General features: G+C 54.7%; 1 long non-coding RNA gene across 2 annotated transcripts; it reads right to left on the reverse strand.

Annotated features, from left to right (window-relative positions):
- Positions 1 to 2,630: 2,630 nt before the first annotated feature.
- Positions 2,631 to 4,747, reverse strand: LOC141373982 (uncharacterized). 2 transcript variants are annotated; one of them, XR_012380467.1, is made up of 3 exons: positions 4,141 to 4,717; positions 3,770 to 3,855; positions 2,631 to 3,143 (listed from the first exon to the last, which is right to left on the reverse strand). It is a non-coding gene; the product is annotated as an uncharacterized lncRNA (long non-coding RNA). The 2 variants fall into 2 exon arrangements; XR_012380466.1 differs by having other exon boundaries at positions 3,770 to 4,747.
- Positions 4,748 to 9,454: the final 4,707 nt, after the last annotated feature.

Raw genomic sequence — 9,454 nt, forward strand, 5'->3', positions numbered from 1 at the left:
CTCATCCATCATGAGTGCTGACAGCCGGGACAGGCCCCCACCTGGCCCCCGAGGCTCCTCCACCCCTGTCAGGATTGGGGCCCTGGCGCCAGGCCTTGGGAGCTCAGATTCCCTCCCAGCAGCTGGGAACGGGCAGGCAGGCACCCCAGGCCCAGCCCAAACACAGCTGGAGAGAGGAGGGAAGGCCAGGCCCAGCAATGCGGGGAAGGGTGGCTGGCAGGGGAGACTCAGCAGGAGTCACTGTGTTACCCAGAGAGCTGGGGGCAGAGACCACAGCGATCCAGGCTGCAGTGCAGGGGACTGGGTCTGAAAACTAGGCTGTCCAGCAAGAGCCAGCCTATTAGCTTATCTACCCCGCAGCCTCCCGGACCGCACCAGGAGGTGGCCCTTGGGCTCCAGCTGAGGCCGCGTGTCCAAGAGTGGGCCCCCAGCGGTGCTTCTCTAAGAGGTGGTGACACACAGGGAGCCTGTCCAGGGGCTGTCGCCGTTGCCTGAAGGCTTGGTGGGGGTCCACCCGCCGCAGGATGTTCTCTCAGCGCCACGTCTATCTCCTGCTCAGCCCCAGCAGCAGGGACTCTAAGGCTGGGGGACACTGGAGGGAGGGGCACTGCCTAAGTGCCACGGGGACAGTAAGCACTCTGTTTCTGGGGGTGCCCGATGAGCCTGGAGCCCAGGCCAGGCCAGGGGGACCTGATGGGGAGCCAAGTACGGGAAGACAGAAGAGGCAGGCCTGGAAGTGCCAGGAGTGAACCCCCCCAAGCTGGCTGGGGACAGCAGTGACTCAGGCCCCCCAGACCCTCGTCCAGAAGGCTCCACACCCTGTCTGTCTGAGGGTCTGGCCCCTGCTCAGTCAGCCCCTCCTGGCACCTCTGGCTAAGGAGGGCAGCCTGCCAGGTCAGGCTGCCTGACAGGGTAGGGGCCTAGGGAGGGGCTACAGCGGGGAGTTGGCCTGCCGCAAGGCTCCTGAGACCACAGCGCGTGCAGCCACAATGGACGGCAGGGCTTTGAGCAGGCGTCCCCCAGCACGGAGATGTGCCTGTCCCTCCCCTCCCTCTTCACCTCCTCTCCCACCCACATCCCGGGCTGCACCCCGGCACCACACTCCCATGGCCAGGCCCGTGGTGCCCACCTTCCCCGCCACATACATAAGGACCCTCTGTTCCCACTGGGTCCACTCAGCCCGGGGCCCTGGTGCAGCACCCCCACGTGCCCACCGCTTCCCCTGCTGGCATAGAGCTGTGACCCAGAGTCCTGAGCGCTGGACCTTTTACTGGCTGCTGGGAGGGGCTCCAGGGTGGCCCCTGGCCCCAACCATCCCACAAGAGCCCAAAATAGCTGGGATGATCTCTGCAGACTCCCCGGGGAGGGCTTCCTGCTGGGCCACCTCCTAACTGCAAGCGCAGGCTCCTGGTCTCATCCAGGGCCTCTGAGACCAGGCCGGCCACTGGATTCAGGTAACGATTGGGTTCAAACACCCGCTCTATCTGGCCAGGACATTGGAGCAGCATTCCAGCCTCCCTGAGCCCGTTCTCTTTCCTCTAAAATGATGACACTAACAGTTCTAGCATGTCAGGGCTATTGTGGAGGGAACTGCTTCTTACTCTGTTTTAGAGATGGGGCAACAAGCAGAGAAGGGACTGGGCTCAGACTGTATAACTCCCAAGCAGGGGGCCTGGGATTTGAAGACAGGCAGTCTGCAGGCCCAGTTACACCAGACACTGCATTGCTCTCTGCCTGCCCTACGTCAGTCTGGGTCTGAGATGTCCGCTTCAGACTCAGTATAGCTAACGGCCCCCTCTACAGACCCAGACACAAGGCTTCCCCCCGGGGCGCCGGGGAAGCTTGGCCCTCAAGGAGGTGGGCACACGCCTATAAGGCTACTGCCAAAGGGAATGCTGGTGCCCAGCGGCACTGCCAGGCTGCCTGGGTGCTGGCATGGCCCGTGGAAAATGCCAGCCAGCCTGGGGACTTGGGCCAGCTTGATGCTGCTTGGGGCCAAGCTCAGTGGGGCGCCCCTGGCCCATGCAATGGCGCCACCCCCACCCCAGCACGTCCAGTCCCTTCAGGTCATCCCCAGCCCTGCCCAGGTCAACCTGGCCTAAGAGCACATGGACCACGTGGGGCCCAGGAGAGCCCCTGATGGAGTCCCGGCCTGGGGTACCCTTCTCTCCGAGGCATGAGGGGACATGGTGGCCCAGCTTCCAAGGAGAGAAGCAACTTTGAGGGGACAGAGCTAAGAGCCCAGGGCAAGGCGACAGCTGGGTGTTGGAAGCGCAAGGCAGAGGCCCAGGACGTGTGTCGCCTAAAATGGCAGAGTCTGTCAATAGACTCCCAGCCAGCTACTCAGAGCAGCACCTGCCAGGGTGGGAATCTGGGGAGGACAGCTGGAGGGGAGGCAGGCGACTTGTGAACTTGCAACTGTGCTGAATCCCCTCGGGTCACCCTCTTGGCCCTCCATCCGGTAGCTCTTTAGCCCAGACCCCTGCCTTGGCTGCCTCTGGGACACCTTTGCCAGCCCCTCCCGGCACTCCCACGATGCAACGCTAACCTCTGTTAATTCCCTCTCACCACCCACTTGCCGGTTTATTAGAACCTAGGCCACCGTGAAATAAGGCAGACACACAGAAGGGTGCATAAGACAAACGCACATTCTTAACAGACACCCATAGAACACCTAGGCAGCTGACACCAAGATCAGCTCCCCAGACGCACCCATTGCAATCTCCTCTTCCCTTACGGTTACCATGTTTGCACGCGGGGACGTCACTTCCCTGCTTTTCTTAAGTCACGTTAGTCCTGTTTCGTGGCCCCATCCCTCAGCGGCTTCCCAGGTGAGCGGTGACCAACTTCTCGGGGAGAGTCTGGGTGCGGCCACGGTGCTGTTGCGGCGACAGGACACACGGGGGCGCGCGCGGCTCGAGCCGGCTCTCACCGGAGTACCGGCGGGACGCCGGGAATCAGCGCCGGGGCCGGGGGTGGGGGGGCTTCCTCGCGGACGGAGCCTCAGCCAAGTTCTTTGGCCTCGCAACTTCCGGGCCCGTGCCTCTCTGCCCTTGTGGTCCGGGGCGGGTGTCGGGGTCCTGGTTCCTCTCCTCCAGGAACTTCCTTTTGGCCCAGGCAGCTGCTTTGAAAACTGCAAAACACTACACAAATGACAATGTTACTGTTATTATTAAACAGTAAGCTCCTACTGTGTGCTTGCTCAGCCTTGAGCTATTCATTTTCTTTCGCATTCATTTTCTTATTCAGTTCTCCTACCCTACAAGGAGGTAGGAACTATCATCTCTATTTTACAAACATACAAACAGGTCCAGAAACATAAAGCAACTTGCTCAGGACAGCTCATGTGTGTGGCAAAGCAGGGTAGAGCCCTAATTTTCCTTACACCACGGCCCATGCTCTCACCTACTATCTGTACTTAACTTCATTATTACAGTCCTTCCACAGAGTGAAATATCCATTGGAAGTATATTTTTGAATTAAAAAAAATATTTATTTTAGATTATTGCAAATTAGGCTTTCAAGACTGGGCAGCTGGAAGAAGCCCCAGGTCCCAGACTCCTGGAGACGGGGCTGGCAGAGGGGATGGCAGCTGGAGAGGGGCCCACCTGCTTCCCCAGGCCTCCTGGGGACAAGCTTGGGGTCTTTCACAAGGATCCAGCCTGAGTCACAGGGGCTGTGGCTGCCAGAGGTGGAAATGCAAAGGAAGGGTGCACCGAGCGGGGGCGGGATGCAGCCCCCAGAGAAGCTCTAGGTCTATGGGCCTAACCTGGTATGCCAGGCGCTCCCGTGCTGGTCCGTGCACTGGAATGTTCGCCAAAGGCGCAGGCACCACAACGGGCTGGGAACTCTCACCTGTCAGAAATTTGGGGGGATGGGGGGGTTCAACAAATAAACCAGTAAATAGAGGACAGAATTTCAGATAGAGATAAGTGTAATACGAAAATAAAGTGGGAAACGAGATGCGATAAGATGGGGAGTGTTCTAGAGAGGGTGGCCTGGAAGCACCCTGTTAAACGGATATAAAGTTCCCCAGGTGAAGGAAGGGGCAAACCCCCCAACCGCGCTATTGTTAGGAACCGGCGCTTGCTCCGCCCCGGCTCCCCGCTAAGGACTTTAAGGGGATCATCCAATTTGAACCTCTAGCTGCGTGGGGGAAGCTGCATCAGCTCAGTTTTTGCAGGAGAAGAGACTAATCCGAAGCTCAGAAAGGCCCGGTGCGTTCCCAAGGTCGTTCAGCCAGGAAGGGGCTGAGGCAGGGCTGAGTTGAGCTCAAATCTCAAATCCAGAGTGGTTAGGCCTGCCTCAGAGGTGGCTGCGGCCAGCCTGGAGGGCTTCCCGGGGGGTGGGGAGAAGGTCTGGCATCCCGGTGCGGTGCACGGCAGGCAGGAGGGAGCCAGCGAGCCCAGGTCGCCCCACCCCGCTGGGACCCGGAGGCCGCAGGGACTTCCCGTCCGGTCCCGAGGGACCGCCTCCTGGGGCACCTCTGGGGCAAACCGCCCCTTTTATAGTCTCGAAAACTAAGCCAGCGAGGCGAGGACGGTGGGTGCGGGACTGGGGTCTGGAGGTCTGGGCCCGCATCCCGGGAATCGAGTGGGAGAGGGCCACCGGCCTGCTCGGACCCCGCGCCAACCCTCAGCCCGGACACCTCACCGCCTACCAGCCTCCGCCCTGGCTGGCGCGGAGGAGACGTCGCGCCTGCGCAATGAGAGGGCATGGCCTGAGGAGCCGGCGGAGCGGGCACGGTGACGCGCACGCAGGGACGTGAGGGGCGGAGCCCCAGCGGCCTTGGCGCCTCTGATGGGCTGCATCGGAGAGGGGGGCGGAGTTAGAGGCGTTCCTGGGCGGGGCCTCGAGGCCGGTTTGGAATTTTTGGCGCGAGCTGGCTCTGCGCGCGTTCACGGGCCGTTCCCCCTCTGAGAATCCTCCGGTAGAGAGCCGTAGACCGCAGACCCCGGCCCGCCTGACCGCCCCGGGGGCTTCCGCGGCCTCTGCCGACCCGGAATCTGGGACCTTGCTGAGCTGCGCCCCGCCCATCCGTCCAGGTGAGCCCAGGCCGGGTCCTGAGGGTGCTGGGCCGGAACTTCCCTCCCGTCAGCCTTCTGCCCCCTGACAGCCCCTCCCGGGGTCAGCCTCAACCCCTCCCGGCCCCGCGGGGTCGCGCCCTGCCCGCGGCGGCCCCGCCCTCTGCCCCTGCCACCGCTCCCGGGGCGGGTCCCGGCCCTCCTGGCCTTCCCCGGCCTCCCAGTCCCCTTTCTGGGAGCACCGTTCTCCAGCGACTGCCCCCCTTTTACCGGCCCCTCCCCAGGAGAAGCCCCTCTCCCGTGACAGCCGGTCTCTTCGAATGTTCGTCAGTTTCCCCACGTCCGCGGAGGTGAACCAGCTGTGGCCCTGCCCGGGAGGAGCTCACAGTCTAGCGCGGTAGACCGTGGTCAGCAATGTGTCCGGCCCAGTGAGAGGGTGAGGCCCCTGAAAGCTCCAGAGGTCACGCAGGCCTGGCCTGCTCCGGGCCACCCTGGATTCACCGGGAGCCCCTGTTCCTTCTCCCTCCGCATCCCTTCCCCAAAGCTATTTGGCCAGGCCAGTGGTGCTAGAATGCAAGGGTTAATTGGGGTGGTCTGAGAACTGGTTTAAGATGCAGGTGCCTGGTGTCCCAAATATGCGAGGACTGGGCCTCTAACCAGCGCTGGAGGGGTTTCTGAAACCCTGGTTCTGCGCTTTAAGAAACCCTGAGATGGGAATCCTGAGGTGAATACCGGCAGAGGAAGCGTCCCCACAGGATGTAGGGTGGCTTCCAGGCAGGCCCCCATGGGGGTACCTCCCTGGTCCCCTTACTGTCCCAAGTGACTGGAGGGCACACTTCAGACGACTGCTCGCTCATCATTCTGTTACCGATTCACTCCCTGCTGGGTATGACATCTTTTGGTACACTGTAGCTTCCTCTCAAAATTGGACTCCTCTTTTGTTTTCTTGTTTTTGTTTCTATTATAACATTGTAGCAACATAAAAGCCCTTTCTCTCCCAACACACAGTTAGGACCTCTGCACTTTGTGTGTTCTTTCAATTACTGCTCAGAACACTATTATATATTACTTGTTATGTAACAGCTTTTATTGGGGGATTTGTATGCCAGATATTGGGTTGAGCCTTCCCTAAGGTCAGTATTACCCGTCCACACGCGCTCTCCCCTCACCCCCACCCCCGTGGTTAGGTGTGTTTCTGAATTCAACACGTCTCTGATTTTAGAAAGCTAATAGGGCACACATATCATTTATATGTAACACCACCTGTGGCCTAGGACATCATCCCATAATCAAACACATTAATATTTCTGTCAAGAAATACATGAATATTCACAGTTAGAGGGAAAAATAAGTCAGAGTTTTCTGCTCACTGATTTTTGAAGGTAGAAATCCAGTTGTTTAGCACCATTTATGGAGAAGACTTCTTTCCACTGAATTGTTTTGGCAACCTTGTCAAAATCAATTGACTATGAATGTGAGGGTTTATTTGTAAACCCTCAGTTGCATTCCATTGATCTATATGTCTGTCCTTCTGTGAATACCACTGTTCTGATTCCTGTAGCTCTGAAATCGGGAAGTGCAAGACTTCCAACTTCGTTTTGACTATTCTGGGTCCTGTGAAATTCCACATGAATTTTAGGATCAGTTTCTCAATTTCTGCAAAGAAGCCAGCTGGGATTCTGATTCTGATTTTACTGAATCTGTAGATCAATTTGGAGAGTATTGCCATTTGATCTATATTGTCTTTGGATGTCTTTCCATTTATTTAAGTCCTCTTTAATTTCTTTGAGAAGCTGAGGGAAGAATGGAAAGCAAGTATATATGTATAATGTTTGTTATATTGACCTTATTTATCACTTCTGATTCTCTTCATTTGTTCCTATGGATTCAAGTTTCCATCTGGTGTCATCTTCTAGTCCAATATAGTTCTGTTCCCACCCACCTCTTTTGGGCTAACAGTATGTATGTTACATTTCTATATGTCATATGCCCAACACACAATTACATACATACTGTTTTGTACAATTGCTTTTTAAATCAGTTAAGAGAAGAAATACATATTTACATTGTCTTTTGTGGGGTTTTTTTTGTTTTGTTTTGAGATTTTATTTATTCATTTGAGAGAGAGAGACAGAGCACAAGCAGGGGTAGAGGCAGAGGGAGAGGGAGAAGCTGACTCCCCAATGAGCTGGGAGCCCGACATGGGGTTCAATCCCAGGACCTGGAGATCATGACCTGAGCCAAAGGCAGATGCTTACCCATCTGAGCCACCTAGGTGCCCCTACATTGTCTTTTGCATCATGTAATTACTCTTATCAGTAATTCTTCATGTGCTTTTAGCCTGGAGAACTACCTTTAGTTTTTCTTATAAAGCAGGTCTGTTAGCAGTGAATTCTTGTTTTTATCCAGGAATGTCTGTATTTTGTCTTTATTTTATTTTTAAATTAACCCTTTCTCTTTCTCTCTCTTTTTTTTTATTTACTTATTTGTCAGAGAGAGAGCACAAGCAGGGGGAGCATCAGGCAGAGGGAGAAGCAGGCTCCCCTGCTGAGCAAGGAGCCTGATGTGGGACTTGATCCCAGGACCCTGGCATCATGACCTGAGCTGAAGGCAGACACTTAACTGACTACGCCACCCAGGCATCCCTATTTTGCCTTTATTTTTGAAAGATAGTTTTGTTGGATAGAGAATTCTTGGTTGACAAATCCCCCCCCCCAACACTTTGAATATGCCACCCCACTGCCTTCCGCCCTTTGCTGTTTCTGGTGAGAAGTCAGCAGTTAATCTCCTGTGGAGGGGTTGTAAGTGATGAGTCCTTTTCCCTCTTGCCACTCTCAAGATTGGGTCCTTGTTTTTGGTTTTCAGCAATTTTTAATATGATGTTTCTCTGTGTGGATCTCTTCCCTTACCATACCTGAAGTTCACTGAGCTCGTTCCCTTGGTTAATGCGGTTTTCTTGCGGCGGGGAGGTTTTTCTGGGAATCACATTTAGGAAGTTTTCCTCTATTATTTCTTAGTGTATTTTCCCTTCTGCTTCTCTTCTTTCCTTCCCGTGTGCCATTCTGCATAGGCTGGTGTACTGAGTGGTGTCCTCCATTTCTCCGAGGCCATGTTCCTGCTTTTTTGTTATTTGTTCCTTCTATTCTTCAGACTGCATAATCTCTGTCCATCTGTCCTCAAGTTTGCTCATCATCCTGCCAGTTCAAATCTACTGTTGAACCCCTCCAGTGAAGATTTTCATTTCAGTATTACACCTTTCATTTCCATAATTTCCACTTGGTTCTTTTTATAATTTTTATCTCATTATCAGTATTCTTTATTTGGTGAAACGTTGTCATCATAGTTCTCTTCTTTAAGCGTGGTTCCCTTTAGTTCTTTGAACATATGTATAGTGGCTACTTTGACATCTTTATCTGTGAAATCTGACATCTGGTCCCTCTTAGCTATAGTTTCTGTCGTCTGCTTTTTTTCCTGTGTATGGGTCACACTTTCCTATGTCTTTGCACATTTTGTAATTTTTTGTTGTTGTGGAAAACTGGACATTTTAGACAATGCTATTGCAACTGTGGATACTGGTTTCTCTCCCCACCCCCCCACCCCCAGGGGTTGTGACTGTTGTTTGCTTGTTTATTTGCTTAGTGAATGGCTGGGCCATTGTAGTGATGTCTCTTTCCCCTGCGGTGTGAAGCCTCTGGTGCTCCTTCTCAGAGGGCCCAGCCTCGGGCATGTGCGCATCACCTTAGAATACCAATGGTTTCACAGGGGCTCTCTCTATCCTTCCCCATACTTAGCTGTTACCCCACCAATTGTGGGCTGATTATTCTATTGTTTTTGACAATGCCTAGGGCATCCATTGCTCCATAGACTGATCTAAATAATCTGGGGCTCCTTTAAGAAGGTAGCTTTTGAATTCAGTGTCTGGGGTTTGTTCTGACCCCATCCAGGCCCTTGTTAGCTATCTCCTTCCCCAGTTCTCTGTGGTAAACTAGCTGGCCCAAGGGGTACTCTGTTGCACTAATGGAGGTACCAGCTTCCTCTTAGTTGCTTACCACCAAAGCCTCCACTGACTTTGAGAGCGCCTTTGCGCTTGAATTTCCCACATATTGTTTCAAATAAAGTCACGATTTTTTTGCAGGGAAAGTTTCAGAACTTTCTGTTTTATTGCCTGCTTCTCCATAGGCAGAATCCCTGGGCCGCAGTTCTGGAGCTGAGGGCAGGGACAGTGGTGCCTGTCTCACTGGGTTGACAATGCCTCCTTAGGGTGGGGACAGTAGCCTCTGGCCTTCTCTGCTCGCCCTCCCCACGGGGGAGCCTCCTTCCTGCAAAGGAGCTTCGGCTTGAGCTACCAGGGCTCCGTGTTCCCAGCCCTCTGACTCTGAGGTAGAGGTTTTGCTCCATGAGCAGAGGCTGATGGAAGAGGGAGCCCCTGG

This window comes from Callorhinus ursinus, unplaced genomic scaffold, assembly GCF_003265705.2.
Source record: "Callorhinus ursinus isolate GAN/ISIS: 27379988/994484 unplaced genomic scaffold, GSC_fseal_2.0 scaffold13, whole genome shotgun sequence".
Classification (NCBI taxonomy): Eukaryota; Metazoa; Chordata; class Mammalia; order Carnivora; family Otariidae; genus Callorhinus; species Callorhinus ursinus.